This window comes from Macaca mulatta, chromosome 14 (assembly GCF_049350105.2).
Source record: "Macaca mulatta isolate MMU2019108-1 chromosome 14, T2T-MMU8v2.0, whole genome shotgun sequence".
NCBI lineage: Eukaryota > Metazoa > Chordata > Mammalia > Primates > Cercopithecidae > Macaca > Macaca mulatta.
Window position 1 is genome coordinate 107,231,049 of NC_133419.1, and position 20,933 is coordinate 107,251,981.

The following is a 20,933-nucleotide window of genomic DNA, read 5'->3' on the forward strand; positions in this document are numbered from 1 at the left end:
TAGATATTGGTAGTCAATGACTTGCACCAGGTAAATTATAGTGAGGACAGGAGCCAGTATGTGAAGGACTGTTCCTCATTTTGAACGTGAAAGCCAAGGAAAAAGTCAGATCACATCCTTGCACATTAGACTCCCAGAGGCTGTAGTTGTCACACAGCTGAATAATAGAATATGAACTTCCTATTTCCTCCTAACTAGTTAATAAAATTAAATAGGGGACATCCATCCCATCTGGAGGACCAATGTCCTGTGATGAATAGAGATTTCTTGAGCAACTCCATACTATACTCTGCAGATAGAATGAAGACATACATTTTGGAACATTGACAAAATTCTTTTGTGATGTACAGGTCCCTAAATTTCTATTTCACTAAGTACTTCCTTATTCGGTGGATGCCAGCACAACATCATTATAGCATAATACTTGCATAGCAAAGTTGTGACTCTCTTGGTGTTTTGATTGGGAAGGCTGAAGTCAGAGTATCTGAGCCTCTTAGGGGGTGATCATCCATTTTCATAGAGTTATGATCACATTTTTCCTGTCCTGGCAAAGCTTCTTTCAGAGGTAGGAGGTAAAGAACACAAAGAAAGAACTGGGCTAAATGATTGGCAAATATAATCAATGTGATACATGCACACACACAATCACAAATTTTTTTCCAGGTGGTGTTTTTTGGTTTGTTTGTTTGTTTCTGTTTTAGACACTTCCAGAAATCAAGCATTCAATACAACAACAAGCAAATGCTCCAGGCAGTTACCAGATTAAAGGTAAAACCACTGCTATTTTCAATAGATAAAATTATATTAGAATGGACTTTTATTAAATAGAAATTCTAACTTAAAATGAAGCAACATATCTTAAGAATCATCCTACTGGAGAATATCATTTATTTATAGCTCCCTCTGGCTTTCCTACTTAAGATCTTAAACTGGAAGCTTGTCACAGACGGAAAAGTTTTTACCTGGGTGAGATGATACCAAACCTTGCCCAAAGACTGTACTGGTTTAAGTCTCTATGTTCTCTGAGCCTGCCACTTCAACCACGGTACTCAAATCTAATTGGAATTTGAAAACCTGCTGTGAGTTTCTTCATGATTTTTTTTTCTCCTAAACAGTTGTGAAAGAAAGGCATTGGGATTCTGTCTTCAGATATCTAACATTTTATGAATTTATTTTCCAGGTAGTAGCCTTTTGAATTTTCTTTTCTTTGTCATACAATGCAACTTGTTTTTTAGTTTCTCCTGGACAATGGGGTTTGCCAGTTTCCACAGTAGATTATGATTCCTTGATGTTTTGAAGGCTGTTTTCCACATTGGAAAATGGGGGCATATAAAAAGACTTGAGATTTTTAGATCTCTTAGAGATATTTCTGTACCTGTGTACCATTTTGTGGAAGCTCTGGAAAGGTTACTTGAGGGGTTAATAATGAGTATGATGACAACTTCTCCCCAACTCAACAGAAGAGCATTAGTAATACTAGAAGGACATTCTCTTGGCTCCAAGAATTTAATGTTCAAACTGGAAATTGCTAGAAGTCATATAATTTAATGGAAGAAGCTGCTGAAGCTCAGAGAAGTAAAATGACTTCTCAAAGACTCCACTAGTTAGAAAGTGTAGCCAAGACTGAACCCCAGGCATGCTGACCAATTTAATGTGTATTTCAGATAATTTCCATAGATAGCAGGATATGGACTCATCCTTTCATCAAATTGATGAGATTATTTATTGTGCTTAATTTGTAATCTCTTCATGAGCTTTCATCAGTCAACTTTAAGGTAATTCTTTGATATTGATTAGTTAGCAGCTAGATTAAAATGTCCAGAAAAGTACCAATGAGAACGAGGAAGTAAAAACCCCAGAAAAGTCAAAGGCCCTCTTGTCAAAGTCAGTTACAGTTGAGGAGATGACAGGGTTCATAGGACCTACACCTAGATGTTGAATGCTGCATTTTGAGTTTATGTTTTTTCATTCAATTATATGTTAACAAATTTCTCTCTGATATGGCTGTACCAAGATTCACTCTCACAAACCAAGCCTTATGTGATCATTACATGTTAGACATTGCACTAATTATTTTATGCATATTGGCTCATTTGTTTTCACAATCATCTTACACATTGAAGTGCTGGTATGGTTATCCTTGCTTTAAAGATAAGAAGTTGGAGGCACAGAGAGATTAAGTAACTTGTCCGAGGTCATCCAGCTAGAAAGTGGCAAAACCAGGATTTCAAATCAGTCTGATTCTCACAGGCACACACTTTATTTACTTCTCAGTACCAGCTACTTCACATCCTCCCCAACATTATTATGACTGGAATTTAAAATTTTTGTGAATATGATTTTGTTAAATTGTATGTCTTTAAATTTTGCACTGTGCTGGTTAATAATGAGGCTGAGTTTTTAATATGTTTTTTTTTTCTTTTCTGTGTTTTTGCTCCTCATATTTTTGTACCTGTGAGAGTTTTTTTCTATGTATCCTAAATATTCATTTTTTCTTGGTAGTGGGCATTGTAAATAAATTCTACTAAAATGTGGCTTGTTTAATACATTTGTTTATAGTGATTTTTGTTTTATGTAAGTTTCATGTAGTTGAACTTGTCCATTTTTTTCTCTGAATGTTTTGTGCTTTTTTGGTCTTATTTAAGTAATTTTTCCCTGTTTCAAGGTTCTGAAGATATTCACTCAACTCTTTTTATGAAAAGTTTTAACCTTTTGGTTGTCACACTTAGGAATTTAATATTTATAGGATTAAATTTTATTTATGTTGTGAGGTTAAGAATCCAGTTTTTAACGTATGTATAACCAATTATTACAGCAGAATTTATAAAATAGATGATCACTTCCATGCTGATTTGTAACTACTTATATCTTATATACATATCAACTCTCCTGTCTATCCTTAGATCAATGTACATTGTCCTCTTATACCTTTATATTAACTCTTGATAGCTATCGGAGTGAGTTCTAACCAAGTAACTCTTTAAAATTGTCTTGGTTATTCTTGTCCATTTGCTTTTCCATTTAAATCTCTGAAACTGTTTATAATTTCCAATAAAATCTGCTGATGTTTTGATTGGAATTATATTGAACATATAGAAGAATTCACAGATTGACATTTTTATCTTACTGCGTCTTCCAGATTTCTATTTTATCTCTCCATTTATCTAGGTCTTTTAAAAAGTATTCCCAAAGAATAGTCCACATTTCTACATAAAAGTCTAATACACCTTTTATTAGTATTATTTTTGTTTGCCTCATATTTCTATTGATATGTCATTATATCTTTATAAAGTTATATTTTATAATTACATATGACATGTAAGAATTTAGTTGAGTTGTGTAAATTCATATTATTGCCTAGTATTTTTGCTAAGCTCTTAATACTCTAGTCAGTCTTGGACCCGCAAGTGGTGGCTCATGCCTGTAATTCTAGCACTTTGGGAGGCTGAGGAGAGTGGATAACTTGAGGTCAGGAGTTCAAGACCAGTGTGGCCATCATGGAGAAACCCCATCTCTACTAAAATAAAATACAAAAATTAGCTCGGCTTGGTGGTGCATACCTGTAATTCCAGCTACTTTGGAGGCTGAGGCAAGAGAATCACTTGAACCTGGGGGGCGGAGGTTGCAGTGAGCCAAGACTGTGCCACTGCACTCCGGCCTATGTGACACAGCGAGACCCTAACTCAAAAAAAAAAAAAAAAAAAAAGATAAAACTATAGTAAGTTTTTATAGAGTCTCATAAATTGTGAATAATAGCAATTTAATTTTTGCTTTTCAATTTATTTTTTTTTGAGACAAGGTCTCACAGTGCTGCCCAGGCTGACCTTGAACTTAGCCTAGGCAACATAGTGAGGCCCACATTTGTATTTTTTTAGTTCTTTGCTTATAATAAACTTTAACATGTACAGGATTTATTATCATTGCCTCACCTCAGACATAAATAAAGTCAATAGGAACTGTATAATTTTATTTGCTGTAAGTAAATAATAATCTACTGTGTTCCAAAAAATGTGTGTATGCATTCAGCATATTAATATATTGAGATATAAAAATTTAACAACATGTTATCAGATTAACAAAATTCCCTTTTAGTCCTAGTTTGTTGCGAATTTTTGCCAAGAATAGTATTGAATTTCCATAAATGCTTTTCTGAGTCTATTGAGATGATCATAGGTTCTCCAGAATTTAATACCAGAATTTTAGTTTCACTTGCTTGTATATTCTCAACATTAGTCTTAAAATAATTATGTTGTATTTTTGAGGTTTGCATTTTTCAAAAAAACTGTTCCTTAGCTCATTCCATTTTGTACCTCAAATTTTACTTACAGATTCAACATCCTTTTTCTCTAATTATATCTTTTGGAGGATTACTCAGAAACAACTGTTAGTATCACTGTCTCTTAGCTTTTGTTGATTTTAAAATATATTTATTTCTACTCATTTAAAAATATGTTATAGTTTTTCTGCTTTTAAATCAGGTTGCTAACTACTTTCTCTTAACACTTTAAAGATACTCCATGTTCTTTTGGCTTCTAATGTTACTGTTTAGAGAGAAGAATAGTATCTCAATTTATTAGTCTTTTTTGGAAGTCTGGTTGTTTTTATAAACTTTGTCAGTGGTGCTGTGCAATGTCAGTCGATGGGTCTAGATATAGATTAGTTCTGTTTTTTCTGGTTGTCATTTTTTGTGCTTCATGAATCTGAGTTCATCAAGACCAGAAAACTTATAATTATTTTTATAAAAAGTGCTGCTCCCAAATTTTCTCTGCTCCACCCTTCTGAGATTATCTTTATTCAAATACTATGACTTGTATATCTTGAACTCCTGGCTTCAAGCAATCCAACTGCCTTAGCCTCCCAAAGTGCTGGGATTACAGGCATGATCCACTGCGCTGGGCCCTAGGACTTCTATTTCTGTTAACTGTGTCAGTCTAAACCTCTGGCATATTTTCCTCCTCTTTGTGTTTCTATTTTTCCTCTGTTTAGGTATTTTGTCATACATTTTCTATATCACCATTTAGTTATTTTAAAAATATGTCAATTCTTTTTCCATTAAGTGTCTTGTTCAATTTCTTAAATTTTAAGACCTTATTTTATATCTTCAATCAATAAGCATGCTTGTTTTATATCTGTATCCAGTGATTCTGTTATCTGAGGTACGTAAGAGTAGCTATACACAGTCTATGTGGCGTCAGTTGTCATTTGATCATTTAATTTGTAATTTATTTTATTTTCATCTTATCCAAAGAGGCTTTATTTGTGTTAATCCTGTAGGTTAGACTTGAGTCTTATTCCTCAGAGAAGGTTTACATTGGGTTCTGCTGGATTCTCTTATTATCAATTCTTTCATTCCATCGACTAAAATGTTTATACTGAGAACCTGTTATGTACAAGGTACTTTTCCAGTTGATTGAGATATATCAGCAAATATAAAAGACAAAATTCCTGCCCTCCTTGAGCTCTCAATCTAGTGGGGTGGAGGGTATTAAGTAAGTTCTAGTGGGGGTGGGTAATACGTAAGGTTTTTTTTTTTTTGTTTTTTTTTTTTTAATTTAGAAGATGATAAGTCTTTTGGAAAACAGCAAAAAGTGAATGAGGATTAGGAGATTAGAAGGAGTGGATAGGTTGCAATTTTAAATTGGGTGGTAATAGAAGACTTCATTGAGAGGCTGGCGTTTTAGCAAAGGTTTTATTGGGTGAGGAAATTTTCAGTACACTTACACAGAAAAGAAGACTCAAGACAGAGAAGAGAGAATGAGAAGACAGAGAAGAGAATGAGAAGAGAGAGAAGAGAACCAGTGTGGCTGGTATTTTCGAGCAATAGGCAAGAAGACAGCATGGATGCTAAGTGAGGAAAAATAAAGATAAATTACTAAGTGAGGAAAGATAAAGTCAGAGAAGTAAAAGTTTCTTCTGATTAATTTATTGGTTTAGAGATTCCTACATCCCATAGGTAATATAAATGCATATGTTAAAATTGGGTAAGAACAGGCCTATATATGTCTTTTATGACCAACTGCACTGTTTGAACAGATAGGCTTCTTGTACCTCAACTACTGCTGGTAGCTGAATTTTCTTATCTACCTTTTCATGAAGTTATAACGCTTCAAGGGTTGAGAAACTTTTCAGGCGTATCAGTTCCAACTCCTCACTTTGCTCAAAACCAAGGCCTATTTTTCTGTCCCTAAGTGGCCATTAAAACCTAAGTTCTTCGGTTTCTGAGGCTGAAAGATCTGATAGCCCCCGTGTTATTTCACATTTCCCACTCTTTCAGTTTCTTCTTTGTTTCCAACCCCTGAGGACTTCTCTTGCTTTCTTGACAACTGAAACATGCATTTAAAATACTATCTGTAATATTTTATTTAACATTTTCCAGGTGCTTTTTAGGCAATTCAGTTTTCACATTTTTGAAAACAGAAGTCCAAAACACTTTCCATATATGAGTGGGGAGACAGAGGTAAAGGATATATTTTTCCTGCCTGAAGGAACTCACATATTAGAAGTAGATAGAGAAACATACGATTATGTTTCACTATAATCACCACTCTGATAAAAGCTAGTAAAAACTGCCATGAAAAGAGAATGTAGATAGGTATTCATCTGAGTGGGCTGAGATGAAGAAGGCATCACTAATGATGCAATAGATGATGTGAGCCTAGAATAATTGATAGCAGGCTGCCATGTGGAGGGAGAAAGCTTTTGTGTTCAAAGGCTTAGAGGAGAGTAACTAGGCTTCTGGGGCTAAACGGTGGTGCCTTGGGAAAGACGGAGGTGTGGGAATATTATGTGCTTAAGGAGGTAAAAAGATGATTAAGAGGATGAACTTACAGGAAAATTTCTTACTTAAAATTTTATCTCAGCCGAGCGTGGTGGCTCACGCCTGTAATCCCAGCACTTTGGGAGACTGAGGCGGGCAGATCACCTGAGGTAGGGGGTTCAAGACCAACCTGACCAACATGGAGAAACCCCATCTCTACTAAAAATACAAAATCAGCCGGGCATGGTGGCCCATGCCTGTAATCCCAGCTACTCTGGAGGCTGAGGCAGGAGAATGGCTTGAACCCGAGAGGCGGAGGTTGCTGTGAGCCGCGATCGTGCCATTGCACTCCAGCCTGGGCAACAAGAATGAAACTTCATCTCAAAAAAAAAAAAAAAAAAATTATCTCAATCCCCCTGTGAGTGCCAAGTACAAAGTTAGGGTTTAAAGGAAGCCAGTGTTCCTTACAGAGTGAGGTTTGTACACATGGGCCAGTACCTATGAGATTTTCCCACAACTATCAACTTAAACTATTACTGAAAAAGAATTCCTGAGTTCCCCTACCAGAGTTTTAAGCCTCGTTTTCTATAAAAGTCCTGCTGATAAACACATTCTGTCTAGGATGACCATCTTAATTTGCTCAGGACTAAGGGAGGGCCCAGGACACAGAACTTTCAGTTTTAAAACTGATGGATATCCTGGACAAACAGGGAAGAGATGGGCACTTTTGATATCCCCCTAGAATTTTAACCTCCACAAGAGCAGAAGAATTTTTAAAATGTTACTTGGCAAGTGGTAGATGATTAGTAAATATTTAATGAAACAGTATATACATGAATGAATATTTTTGCCACACTGGAAGGTATCCAGCTACCTCATCACATCCAATTGACATTTAATAGACATATCCAATTTTACATATCCAAAGTTGACTGTGCGAGGCCCCATCAAATCTTCACCAAAGGGAAAAATAGCCACATTTTCAGCTCTGGCACCTGGGGCAATACTTAGGCTGTTGTTTCTAGTGGAACAGGGTCAATGTAACGGAAACCAAAGAGAAATAGGAACTCCAAACTCAGAGAAAGTCATGATGAGCAACATTGGAGCAACATTCCCCATGGCCTAGGCACATTATTTAGAGAATAGGCTGTCCCTCTTAAAGATTTTATGATGAAGGCTCCTGCTAGTTTTCTGGCGACCAAAACGAGGCATACTTCCACGTCTTCTGGTTTTTCTATTTTTTGGAAAATTTGATGGCTAATGAAAATAGAAACTTTTGCAAAATACATTGTCTTCCTCTGAAATGTAAAGATTTAAGGATTGTCGTGCATTTTACTCTTTCCAGACAACTTGCATTTCTATAGCTTTATATTAAGTACTTTCGGGATAGAGCATATCAGAATAGAATAGGGTGAAGCAGAGATGGAGGGGATCTTGCCTATGCATAGTGTATACTTCCTGAGCTGTTTAGAAGAGGGGGTCCTATTTGAAGGGAGATGTTTCAAAACAGGGAGTTGGGCTTTTGAAATAAGGCATGGTAAACATGAGAGACATACATTTGATCCCACACTGTATTTCAAAGACATTTTATAAAGGTGCAAAAGAGTCAAGGGAAACATGAAAAAGGGAAACAGGGTTCAGTCTGGCCTCCTGTTATGCTGCCTAATGCTGAGGAGACCTCCTTTCCCAACTCTGCCGTTGTTTTCGTTTTGGAAGTATTGATATCCACACTAACAGCATTGCCAACTGGGACATTTTCCCATCTCTTAAAAGAGGGGCCAGTTCATTTGAATGGTATTCTTAACTTTGATTTCTATAAATAAGATTCTAGAATAGTCAAAAAAAATTGTATTTTTTTAATATTAAGTGGGAAATGTAGCATGGTTATACCAAACTCACCAAGCCTGCATTCAGGGATCAGTCTGAAAGTTCCTATTTGTGCATCATAATATTGTTTTTCAGATTGATGCTGAACATTAGGAAAGGAGGATTTATTGGCACAATTTTTTTTTTTTTTTGAGGTGGAGTCTCGCTCTGTTGCCAGGCTGGAGTGCAGTGGCGTGATCTCAGCTCACTGCAACCTCCACCTCCCAAGTTCAAGAGATTCTCCTGCCTCAGCCTCCCAAATAGCTGGGACTACAGGCACATATCCCCACACCCAGCTAATTTTTGTACTTTTATTTATTTATTTATTTATTTATTTATTTATTTATATTATACTCTAAGTTCTAGGGTACATGTGCACAACGTGCAGGTTTGTTACACTTGTATACATGTGCCATGTTGGTGTACAGAACCCATTAACTTGTCATTTACATTAGGGATATCTCCTAATGCTATCCCTCGCCCCTCCCCCCGCCCCACAACAGGCCACGGTGTGTGATGTTCCCCTTCCTGTGTCCAAGTGTTCTCATTGTTCAGTTCCCACCTGTGAGTGAGAACATGCGGTGTTAGGTTTTTAGTCCTTGCAATAGTTTGCTCAGAATGATGGTTTCCAGCTTTGTCCATGTCCCTACAAAGGACATGAACTCATCCTTTTTTATGGCTGCATAGTATTCCATGGTGTAATTGTACCACCTTTTCTTAATCCAGTCTATCATTATTGGACATTTGGGTTGGTTCCAAGTCTTTGCTATTGTGCTGCAGTAAACATATGTGTGCATGTGTCTTTACAGCAGCATGATTTATAATCCTTTGGGTATATATCCAGTAATGGGACAGCTGGGTCAAATGGTATTTCTAGTTCTAGATCCCTGAGGAATCGCCACACTCTCTTCCACAATGTTGGAACTAGTTTACAGTCCCACCAACGGTGTAAAAGTGTTCCTATTTCTCCACATCCTCTCCAGCACCTGTTCTTTCCTGACTTTTTAATGATCACCATTCTAGCTGGTGTGAGATGGCATCTCATTGTGGTTTTGATTTGCAATTCTCTAAAGGCTAGTGATGATGAGCATGTTTTCGTGTGTCTGTTGGCTGCATAAATGTTTTCTTTTGAGAAGTGTCTGTCCATATCCTTTGCCCACTTTTTGATGGGGTTGTTTTTTTCTTGAAAATTGGTTTGAGTTCTTTGTAGGTTCTGGATATTAGCCCTTTGTCAGATGAGTAGATTGCAAAAATTTTCTCACATTCTGTAGGCTGCCTGTTCACTCTGATGGTAGTTTTTGCTGTGCAGAAGCTCTTTAGTTTAATTAGATCCCATTTGTCAAATTCGACTTTTGTTGCCATTGCTTTTGGTGTTTTAGACATGAAGTCCTTGCCCATGCCTATGTCCTGAATGGTATTGCCTAGGTTTTCTTCTAGGGTTTTTATAGTTTTAGGTCTAACATTTAAGTCTCTAATCCATCTTGAATTAATTTTTGTATAAGGTGTAAGGAAGGGATCCAGTTTCAGCTTTCTACATATGGTTAGCCAATTTTCTCAGCACCATTTATTAAATAGGGAATCCTTTCCCCATTTCTTGTTTTGTCAGGTTTGTCAAAGATCAGATAGTTGTAGATGTGTGGTATTATTTCTGAGGGCTCTGTTCCATTCCGTTGGTCTATATCTCTGTTTTGGTACCAGTACCATGCTGTTTTGGTTACTGTAGCCTTGTAGTATAGTTTGAAGTCATATAGTGTGATGCCTCCAGCTTTGTTCTTTTGGCTTAGGAATGACTTGGCAATGCATGCTCTTTTTTGGTTCTATATGAACTTTAAAGTAGTTTTTTCCAATTCTGTGAAGAAAGTCATTGATAGCTTGATGGGGATGGCATTGAATCTATAAATTACCTTGGGCAGTATGGCCATTTTCATGATATTGATTCTTCCTATTCATGAACATGGAATGTTTTTCCATTTGTATACTCTTTTATTTCGTTGAGCAGTGGTTTATAGTTCTCCTTGAAGAGGTCACAACTCTTGTAAGTTGGATTCCTATGTATTTTATTCTATTTGAAGCTATTGTGAATGGAAGTTCGGTCATGATTTGGCTCTCCGTTTGTCTGTTATTGGTGTATAAGAATACTTGTGTTTTTTGCACATTGATTTTCTTCTCGATTCATTTCATTCGTTTGATCTTCCATCTCTGATATCCTTTCTTCTAGTTGATTGAATCGGTATTGAAGCTTGTGCATTCGTCATTTAGTTCTTGTGCCATGGTTTTCAGCTCCATCAGGTTCTTTAAGGACTTCTCTGCATTGGTTATTCTAGTTAGCGATTCGCTTAATCTTTTTTCAAGGATTTTAACTTCTTTGCCATGGATTCAAACTTCCTCCTTTAGCTCGGAGAAGTTTGATCGTCTGAAGCCTTCTCTCAACTCATCAAAGTCATTCTCTGTCCAGCTTTGTTCCATTTCTCATGAGGAGCTGTGTTCCTTTGTAGCAGGAGAGGCACTCTGATTTTTAGAATTTTCAGCTTTTCTGCTCTGTTTTTTCCCCATCTTTGTGATTGTATCTACCTTTGGTCTTTGATGATGGTGACGTACAGATGGGGTTTTGGTGTGGATGTTCTTTCTATTTGTTAGTTTTCCTTCTAACAGTCAGGACTCCCTGCTGCAGGTCTATTGGAGTTTGCGGGAGGTCCACTCCAGACCCTGTTTGCCTGGGTTTCAGCAGCGTAGGCTGCAGAACAGCGAATACTGCTGAACAGAAAATGCTGCTGCATGATTATTCCTCTGGAAGTTTCGTCTCAGAGGGGTACCCAGCCGTGTGAACTGTTAGTCTGCCCCTACTGGGGGGTCCCTCCCAGTTAGGCTACTCGGGGGTCAGGGACCCACTTGAGGAGGCAGTCTGTCCATTCTCAGATCTCTAGCTCCCTTCTGGGAGAACCACTGCTCTCTTCAAAGCTGTCAGACAGGGACCTTTAAGTCTGCAGAGGTTTCTGCTGCCTTTTGTTTGGCTATGTCCTGCCCCCTGAGGTGGAGTTTACAGGGGTAGGCAGGCATCCTTGAGCTGTGGTGGGCTCCACCTAGTTGGAGCTTCCCAGCCGCTTTGTTTACCTACTCAAGCCTCAGCAATGGTGGGTGCCCCTCCCCCAGCCTCACTGCAGCCTTGCAGTTTGATCTCAGACTGCTGTGCTAGCAATAAGCGAGGCTCCGTGGGCGTGGAACCCTCTGAGCCAGGCGCAGGGTATAATCTCCTGGTGTGCCATTTGGTAAGACCATTGGAAAAGCGCAGTATTAGGGTGGGAATGACCCGATTTCCCAGGTGCTGTCTGTCACTGCTTTGCTTGGCTAGTAAAGGGAATTCCCTGACTCCTTGCGCTTCCTGGGTGAGGTGATGCCTCGCCCTGCTTCTGCTCTCGTTCGGTGGGCTGCACCCACTGTCCTGCGCCCACTGTCGGACAACCCTCAGTGAGATGAACCCAGTACCTCAGTGGGAAATGCAGAAATCACCCATCTTCTGTGTCGCTCACGCTAGGAGCTGTAGCCTGGAGCTGTTCCTATTCTGCCATCTTGGAACCGCCCCTTTTTGTACTTTTAGTAGAGATGGGGTTTCACCATGTTGGCCAGGATGGTCTCAATTTCTTGAGCTCCTGATCCACCCGCCTCAGCCTCCCAAAGTGCTGGGATTACAGGCGTGAGCCACTGCACCTGGCCTTTTGGCACAATTGAAAACCATCTCAAGTCATTGAAAGAGACCAAATAAATCCTTTTCTCATTTTTTTCCAAAACTCGTTCTGTTTTTGTCATAAAACAAGGGAGGTATCCATTTTTTAAAAGATGTTAGAAATGTATAACACATAAAAAATATAAGTTCTATAGCATGTTACATTCCAGAAATAACCCTATACTTACCCAACAATAAAAAAGAGATGCGTTGCAAAATCCCTTGTGAGATAGCAAAGGAAAACAGATCTAGTCACAACTAGCATGGAAATAGTGTTTAATCAAATGCAGATAGTGAAGGGATAAATTCAGTCTATAAACTATAACAGGGCAGCATGACAGACTGGGTTTTAATCCTATTACACAGGCAGGAGGTGCATGCTAAGCTGGAAATTGCTGCAGTTACCTACACTGGTGATTTACAGGATGGTTGAGAAAAAAGTAATGAAACCAATTTCTCTCTTACTTGTACTGGAGGCTTTTTCGGGTCTTTGAGTGTAGAGAATGGTAGAAGATTACAGCAGAGCAATCTAATACTAAAAAACTCCACACAGATATTTAAAAATCTAATAAAAATAATCAGAGCAGCGTAGGGAGAGGAGAAAGAAGCTAAACATTTGGGAAGTCCTGTTCATAAAACTGTTCTATAAGAATGTCTTAAGGCCATCTATATGTTCTGTGTAGCAACATCTGCCCTTCCACCCCTTCATTTAACAGAATGTGCAGCATTTGGTTTGAAAAGATAACATGGTTGATGCTTCCTCGCCCCCAGCATTCATCATTGCTCTCTCTGTAGGTCTGAGCTGGGAGGGTCTCCTTTTTCTTATTTGACCAATCTTATGTTTCCTAAAAAGACTTAATTATATTGGAAGAAAATCTCTGTCTTCTGTCTTCTCTTTTCTAAGCTTTATATATAAATATATATATAATATATATTTATAATATATATGTATTGGATTTATAGTATATCTTTTTGTGTGTTTGAAAATAATTCTCTGCCAGGTAGAAATTAAGGAGTACTGCCTATGTAAAATAAACCTGGTTTGGAAAGAACACAGGTGGCTGCAGTCAGATAATTATCCTGTGGTTTCTGTCTTCATCAACCCCATCCTCAGGTACCTATCTCTGGGTCCTAATTCTTTCATTGGTCCTTCTTCTCTTGCAGAACTTTGAAACCTTACCTACAACTTCCTAACAGTCTCTCTGGTCTGGTCCCTCTATATACGACTGCTTTTCCTAGCATTGATTCTTCATCCCATTTCTGATATTTATTCCTCTAAAGACCTTGGCTCTATGAATCCGCCTTGTTACTCCTTCTTTATGTCTCCTTTTCTGTCCTCCTCCTCCTCACCTTCACTCGATCACGGGGAAACCCCTTCCAGTCTGGCATTCTCTCTTGAGTTACGACAATTGACTCCTTCCAACGAGAGTCTTCTGCAGACTTTGCCTTTTCTTTCATATGAGGAGAAGTACAGAATCGTAGATAGAGACAACTGTTGTTTGATTGCATCATCCTGTAGATTATTTGTTCAAAGAGGGTCTTGCCTGCTGATGTATGTAAATTAATCCATAAAGGGAAAACACTGCTTAAACCAAGAGCCCCTGAGTCACTAGAGTGGGTGAAAATTCCATTTCTTTCTACCAGTCCTAAATTTACCAACTTTCCCAATTAGTCTCATATCACACATACCACAGTTTGCTTACGAAAAATTGCCGCCGAGTTTGAATATGATTGGGTAGTTAGAGGAGGATTGATAACCTGTCTCTCGTTCTTTATCTTACAAGTTCCACTAAAGTCTAATTATGATTGAATATTGGACTCCAGGTGACTCCTGGCTTGCTCAAGTAACCAAAACCAGCGCCCCATGCTGTCAGTTAAAGAAGGAAGGCTCTCTTTCAAGACGGTTGTCCCTGGGAAATTGGTAGCTCCCCTGTTCACCTCACTGGGGACACTATGTCACCATTTGCTTAGGAAGCTGTTCAAAATCTCCCTAAGTGTTACACAGAGACACCCCTGTATCCCCCTCACCCCCACTTTCTGCCTCACAGGTTTCTGATGTGCAGTGGCCAAGCGGGATCAAAAGAGCAGATGAGGTGGGGTTATTTTGTGGCTATTTTTTTAAAAATTGTTTTGCTATTTTCTATATAGAGGCAAAGACTAAAGAATTTTCACCTCTTTCATTTTGATGGTATATTTCTTTGGATCACACCTGTCTAACCCATCTTGAGAGACTTTATTAAGGTCTGATTTAGCAATAATAAGATTTGAGGAAATTTGAAACTTAAATATAATAACTACCTGTCATGACTGGTTAAAAATATGACAGTGATGCCACAGTACAGCTACTTCCCAGTAATCAGAACATTTCTTTCTTAACTTCTGCAGTCTAATTTAAGTCAGCCTCCACAGCAATTGTTTCACCCTATCTTCCTTATATCAGATCATTCCATCTGAATCTCTGAGACTCTAAAGCAGCATTAGGCCTCCCAGGTCAAGGCGTGATGCCATAGTAAGATCACTCAAGCACCATCCATTATCACTCACTTGCTCACATGCAATTATAAGGAAGCAGACTTCTAGCTAATTACAAAAAAAAAAAAGCTGTTCAATTCATTAAAAACTGTTTTATGCTTAGAGAGAGGAAAATACACTTTTAAAATGTGACATGTGAAAATCTATTTTTCAAACAGAGAAATACTTTGTGAAAGTTGTTATGAATGTTTAAAAACAGGACTAAATCACCTTTTTTTTTTTTTTTTCCAGAGTAAAATGGTTTTTTTTGACAGTCTCTCTGGTGATCGGAATTCCCCATTATGCTGATTTTATTTCAATTGTCCAGTCAAGGATAAGGAGGGAAAGAGCAGTGCTCTGACTCCAGCCAGGCTTCAGAACTCTGCGACTGGAATTGAGTTGGGTCAGAAATGGCAGCTCGCTCTAGGGAATGGTACTAAGGGGAGGACTAAATGGGGTATCTAGAGTAGAAGTGAGTAAAATCTAGAGCAAAATAGTTAAGTCAAACAAACAATCAGTCTGAAGGTTGATAGAGAAAGGCAAACCCTGGTCAAAAATGTGGTTGAAGACAGTGGGATAGAACAAGTGGGTTTTGGTGAGTAGATGCTGGGCAGAGAGAGGGGCTGGCTCCACTTTTAAGGGTATCTGTGGCCACTCGGGAGATGAGGGAGCTCTAAGTGTCTTGGAAGGATTAACCTCTCTTTTATTTTGCCTCAAAGCTTGAGATATGTGTAAGAGTAGAGTATACAACAGGAGGCGAATTCCAGCTTTCAGTCACACCTGGAATGCTCAGTAGCATCCCATAACTGCCCTTGGCATGGAGAGTCACTGAAAGCTGGCCAAGAGACTCATAGCCAAGATCAGCCTTGGGAAAAATGTACAGTGGTGGAATTTTTCTTAGAGTTATTCTTCCACTCTCCTCTTTATTCCCAAACAGTGTGTCACTTGGTGGGGAGGAGGCTTCCATAGGCAACTTCTCATTTTTTAAGCGAGTGGGTCTCTAAATGTGATCCCAGGAACTCTGGGGGATTCCTTAACCCTTTTCAGGAAGTCTACAAGGTGAAAACTACTTCTTAGTAATACTAAGAAGTTTTTTGCTGTTTTTTCTTTTCATTTTCTCAGGAGTGTACATTGGAGTTTTCCAGTATTAGATGGTAACAGACTGAATGCAGAAACAGACACGAGAACCTAGTTGTTTTCTATTAAGCCATTTTTATTTGAAAATGTGTAAATCAATGTCTCTCTTGTCGTTATTGTGTTGGTCTTGTACGATTAGTTATTTATAAAGATACATTATTTTTGTGAATATATTGTGTTTAGTCTTAGTTTTAAATAAATTTTAAAAATTCAGTTTTAATTTCTGATGTGGTTTACCACGTAAGCAAAAGCTTTGGAGGTCCTCGATAACTTCTATAAGTATAAAGTGGTCCTGAGTCCAAAAAGCTTGGGAACATTGTTTTAGGTCTATACCTTTCCACCGTCCCTGTTCTTGAAGCAGGCGAAGCTGGCATCTGGTTCTGAGATATGATGCTGAGAGCGCCATGCAGGCTCTTCTTATAATCTCTCCCCATTAGTCTATCACTGGTGCCTGACTTATCACCACTTGCAGTTTCTTTATTTGGATTAAGCAATAGACAATGCAGAGAACCCTAAAAGATAAAGCTTATTAAACCTTATCAGCAGTTGTCGTCCTTTCAATATTGATCACCTATATAATAACACATTCTTTAGTAGTTCCCAAACTTTAGAGCACATGAGAATAGATAATTTGTTTACTGGAGATTACTCAGGCATTACTTGTTTTCTAGAATCAATTTTTGGAGAGTTTGGCTCAGGAATCTGCCTTTTCATAGAGTCGTCAGGTTATTTCTAAGTAGACAGTTGGAGGGCTCTAGTTTTTAATATAATATTGCATTTTCTTGCTCACTGCATCTACAGCGCTCCATCTACAGCAAAGTACATGATATATAATAATGAGATTTACATAAATATCTGCTGAATGAAGGAATTAAATAGTACCACTTCAGGTGTCCAGAGTGAAGAATCTTGACAACTGTCTGGTAAGTCAGACTTCAGGGGGAATGTGAGGATATGGAAATGCAGAATCCATGACAACCTGAGGGCATTGTGAGCCTCAGGAAAGAAAGAGAAGGAGGGAGGATAGGGAACAGAGAAAGAAGACACAGAACCAACATTAGTGGCTGTGCCCTAGTATAGGTCTGGAATTATGCTAATAGTTTACATATGTCACCTAATCTTAATTCTCATGACAACCTTGAAAGGAGAGTATTGTTATGTCCACTTAACTGTCACAGATATTCTCTACCCACCCCACCTCACCCCATGTTTCTGGACTATACCTGAAATACATAGAATGGATACTTGACTATAACAAATAAATTTTTTTACTAATTCTTCACCCATTGTCTTCATCTGTAAAACAAGGGGGAGGTTGAGAACCAAGTAGATAAATCTCGAAATGTCTCTCAAACATCCAATCTTCCATTTTCCCTGAACTTATGTGCTGGCTTTCCGATTGCTTTCCTTTCTCTGGATGACCACCATGTCCACATGCTGGCCCAGAGAAGGGCAAAAGAGTGAGGAAGTCCAAGGCAAGCAACTTTATTTTAAAAAGCGGTACAGAAATTGCACTATTCACTTAGGAGATGTGCCATCTTAGGTACATGGGATTGTCTTCTTTAATCTGTCAATGTAGTTAAATTAAGTAATGTACTTTCTAGTATAGAATCAATCTTGCATTCCTATGATGAACTCAAATTAATCATGATGCATTATATGTTTTATATAGTTCTAAATTTAGCTTGCTAATATTTTGTTAGAATTCTTGCACTTATGTTCATGAGTGAGAGTGGTCTATACTTTTCTCTTTTCATTTTGCCTGTAGCTAATTTTGGTATTAAGTTACACCTGTATCATAAAATGTGTAGTAGAATATTTCCCTTCTCTTATCTCAGAAAAGATTTGTGTCAGTGGAATTTTTTTTTTTTCTTTAAAATTTGGTACACTCAGTGGTAAATCCTTTTGGGTAGTTTTTAAATGACTTATTTTCTTTATTGTTATAACAATTTGTGTTTTTCTATTTAATATTGAGTCAGTTTTGGAAATTTCTATTTTTCTAAGAATATGTCCATTTTACTTGTCTGCAAATTAATGGCATAGAGACATAGTATTAACTTATTTTTTTAAATCTCTATTAAACTCTTAAAATTTTTAATATTGTTTATATGTACCATTTCTCTCTCTTTTCCCCTTTCTCTTTCATAATCCGTTTTGCCTAAGGTTTGTCAGTTTTATTAATGTTTTCAACATATAAGCTTTGGTTTTCTTGATCCTCTTTATTTCGCTTTATTGCCCTTCTCATCTTTTTTTTTTTTTTTTTTTTTTCTATTTTTTGGTTGACATTTTTCTAACTTCTCAAGTTGTATGCTTATTTACTGACATTCACATTTCCTCCTATTCTAATAAAAACATATAAAGGTTAAAAATTTCCTTTAGTGTTGATTCAGCTACAGTTCAAAAGTTTTGATATAAAGTTTTTTATTATCTTTCAGTTCTAAGTATTTTATAATTTCTTTTGTGATATTCTCTTGGCCTTTGAGTCACTTGGTTGTGTGTGTTTGAAATTTCCAAATCATGAAGTTTTAAAATACTTTTTCTTGTTATTAATGTATACCTCAGTTAGATTAAAAATAAAGATTTTGGGGTGCATGACACTGGATTTTTGAAATCCTTGCAGATTGGTTTTGTCCCAAACTTTCACTTTCTCATTTCTTGATTTTTTTTTTAATGTTTCTGTTTCTTCTGGAAATGTTTATCTTGAGAAATAAGAACATCATTTAAAACTCCTGAGAAGCAGTTAAGTGCCTGGGCTGTGCAAATAATCTCCCCCAGTATTAAATACTGTGTCTCCCTTCTTTCTTCTTAATGACTCCACAGTAGCTAGCTAGCTGTGACACACTGAGATTTAAGCAATGCTCTTTTATCATCTTGTCACAACAATATGCTGAAGCACAGCCCGTCTATTACACCTTATCACCTGATTGATTTCCACTCAGGTTCTTTGGGGCAGTTATTCCTGTCTATGCTACTCAATCTTTGGTCAACAGTATAAAATTCAAATCCTTCTGATATTGTTTCTTTCTCTCCCATCCTAATCTGATTCCCTTGCCAATTCTTATCATGATGCCCTTTTGAATCTCAGGATTCTCTTTAAACCTAAATGGTAAACCTTTTCAGGATCCTCTTGCTGATATTCTCATTCATTTGAAACTGAAAAAAGAGAACCTGGGGTCTGGCAACTAGAAGATTGCTGCTTTTCTCTTTATAGTCTTCGCCCTCTGGACTTATCCTATTGAATGCTCCCTTCTTCTTGAGAGAGCTGTTCAAATTGACGGTCTTCACTTCTTTACCTCCCATTCGCCTTTTAACTCATTGTGGCAGAGCTTCACTTCTTACTTGTTTCTGCAGAGATACAGGGAGTATTCCTGCCTGAGACCCAAAGAAACACCATCCATCCACAAATGACCAAATTGTGCAACACAGGAATGTGGTGCCCAGGTCCTGGTTTAGTCTTCAATCTTTGGATCCATCCCTGAAGACTAAGAGCAAATCTGTCTTTTGCCAACTCACATAGGATTCATGTGCAGTTTATTCAAATGTGCTTGGTTTCCAGAGATTTCTGTGAATTAGATCTATTCTCCACAAGGCATACAACATAATATTTCTTAAATGCAAATCGAATTATGTCTTCTCATTACTGAAAACTTTGCAAAGTCTCCCTAAAGCTCCTAAAGTAAATTTAAAAATTCGTTAAGAACGGTTTACAAGCCCCTGAACCATCTAGTCAAGGCTTTTGTACTTAGGTTCGTGCTGTTTCTCCATTTCTGCTATACTAACTACAGTTCAGTTCAGTACTTTTCTTCTTCTTCTCATTTGTGCTTCTCAAAAATAACTGTAGAATATGCTTGGAATGTAACCTCCTGAGATAGGGAGGGCTGGCTAGAACTGTTCAGTCCAGCTTTAGAAAGAAGATATCTTCAATGCACTATCCCAGCTATTCACATTATCAGAGGCTATTAAACCTAAAGCAGACCCCTTTCTGGTATGATACAAGTGATATCAGCTATGATACAAGTGGGGCATGTGTTGTCAAGACTTCATTTGCTCGGGGCAGCTTTTCTGAGCCTTGGGGGTCTAGCATGCAATGGATTCTAGGCTTCTATTTCCCCTTGTCTATCTGTAAGTAATAAATTTGCTTTATGTAATTTGTATTAGGTGTTCTATCTCATCAGAATCAGACAAGTTAGTAACCAGTGGCCCTACTTTGCAATATCTATATCCATTTTAGATTATTTGAGGTAGAATTTCAAGGCTTTTACATCATTGGTTTCCATATTTGATATTCTAGAATATATCCTCATGCTTCTCACATGAGTTCTTTAAGTTGCTGTCTGAGGATTATTTCCTTTCATATTGGAGTTAGAGTATTTTAAACCTTTATTGCTTGGAGTCAAGTGGAACTTCTTGTGTCACAGTAAGAGAAAAGCCCACATTTGCCTTTCATTTTATCACAAAAAATCCAAAGAGGAGAGCATAAAAACTGGCTTACCCCATTGTTGGCTCCTTTCCTTTCCTTCTCATTCAAATAAGGAGGCCTGGGCCTTCCTCCCTCTGTCCATGCCTGTCACGTTAGTTCCTGTGAAACAAGTTCTTGTGAGACAATCCTGTTAAATTGTGTTTGGCCTAAAGCTGTCTCCACACATATTTTTAGCTTTGTCTAAAGATTTCTCCTTACATAGTGAATTGTAACCTAACTGGATGTGTAAACAGACAACAACCTACTCTTATACCAACCACTGAGTTTCAGCCAATCAAAGGTGGCAAACTGTTCAAACTGTGTTCAAACAAAGCAAACATTGACCTGTAACTAATCTAGTTACAGGTGCCGTATTTAACTTCTACTTTCTATATGTTACTTTCCTTTCTCTGTTTATAAATCCTTTCTGACCATGCTGACCAGCTCCATGGTCGCCCTGAACCTATTTTTGTTTGGGGGTG

The 20,933-nt window shown here is 37.7% G+C and overlaps 1 long non-coding RNA gene across 1 annotated transcript in view; it reads left to right on the forward strand.

The window, feature by feature from the left end:
• The window catches only part of LOC144334601 (uncharacterized), a 374,306-nt gene that overhangs the window by 163,319 nt on the left and 190,054 nt on the right, over positions 1 to 20,933 (forward strand). The window lies entirely within an intron of this gene.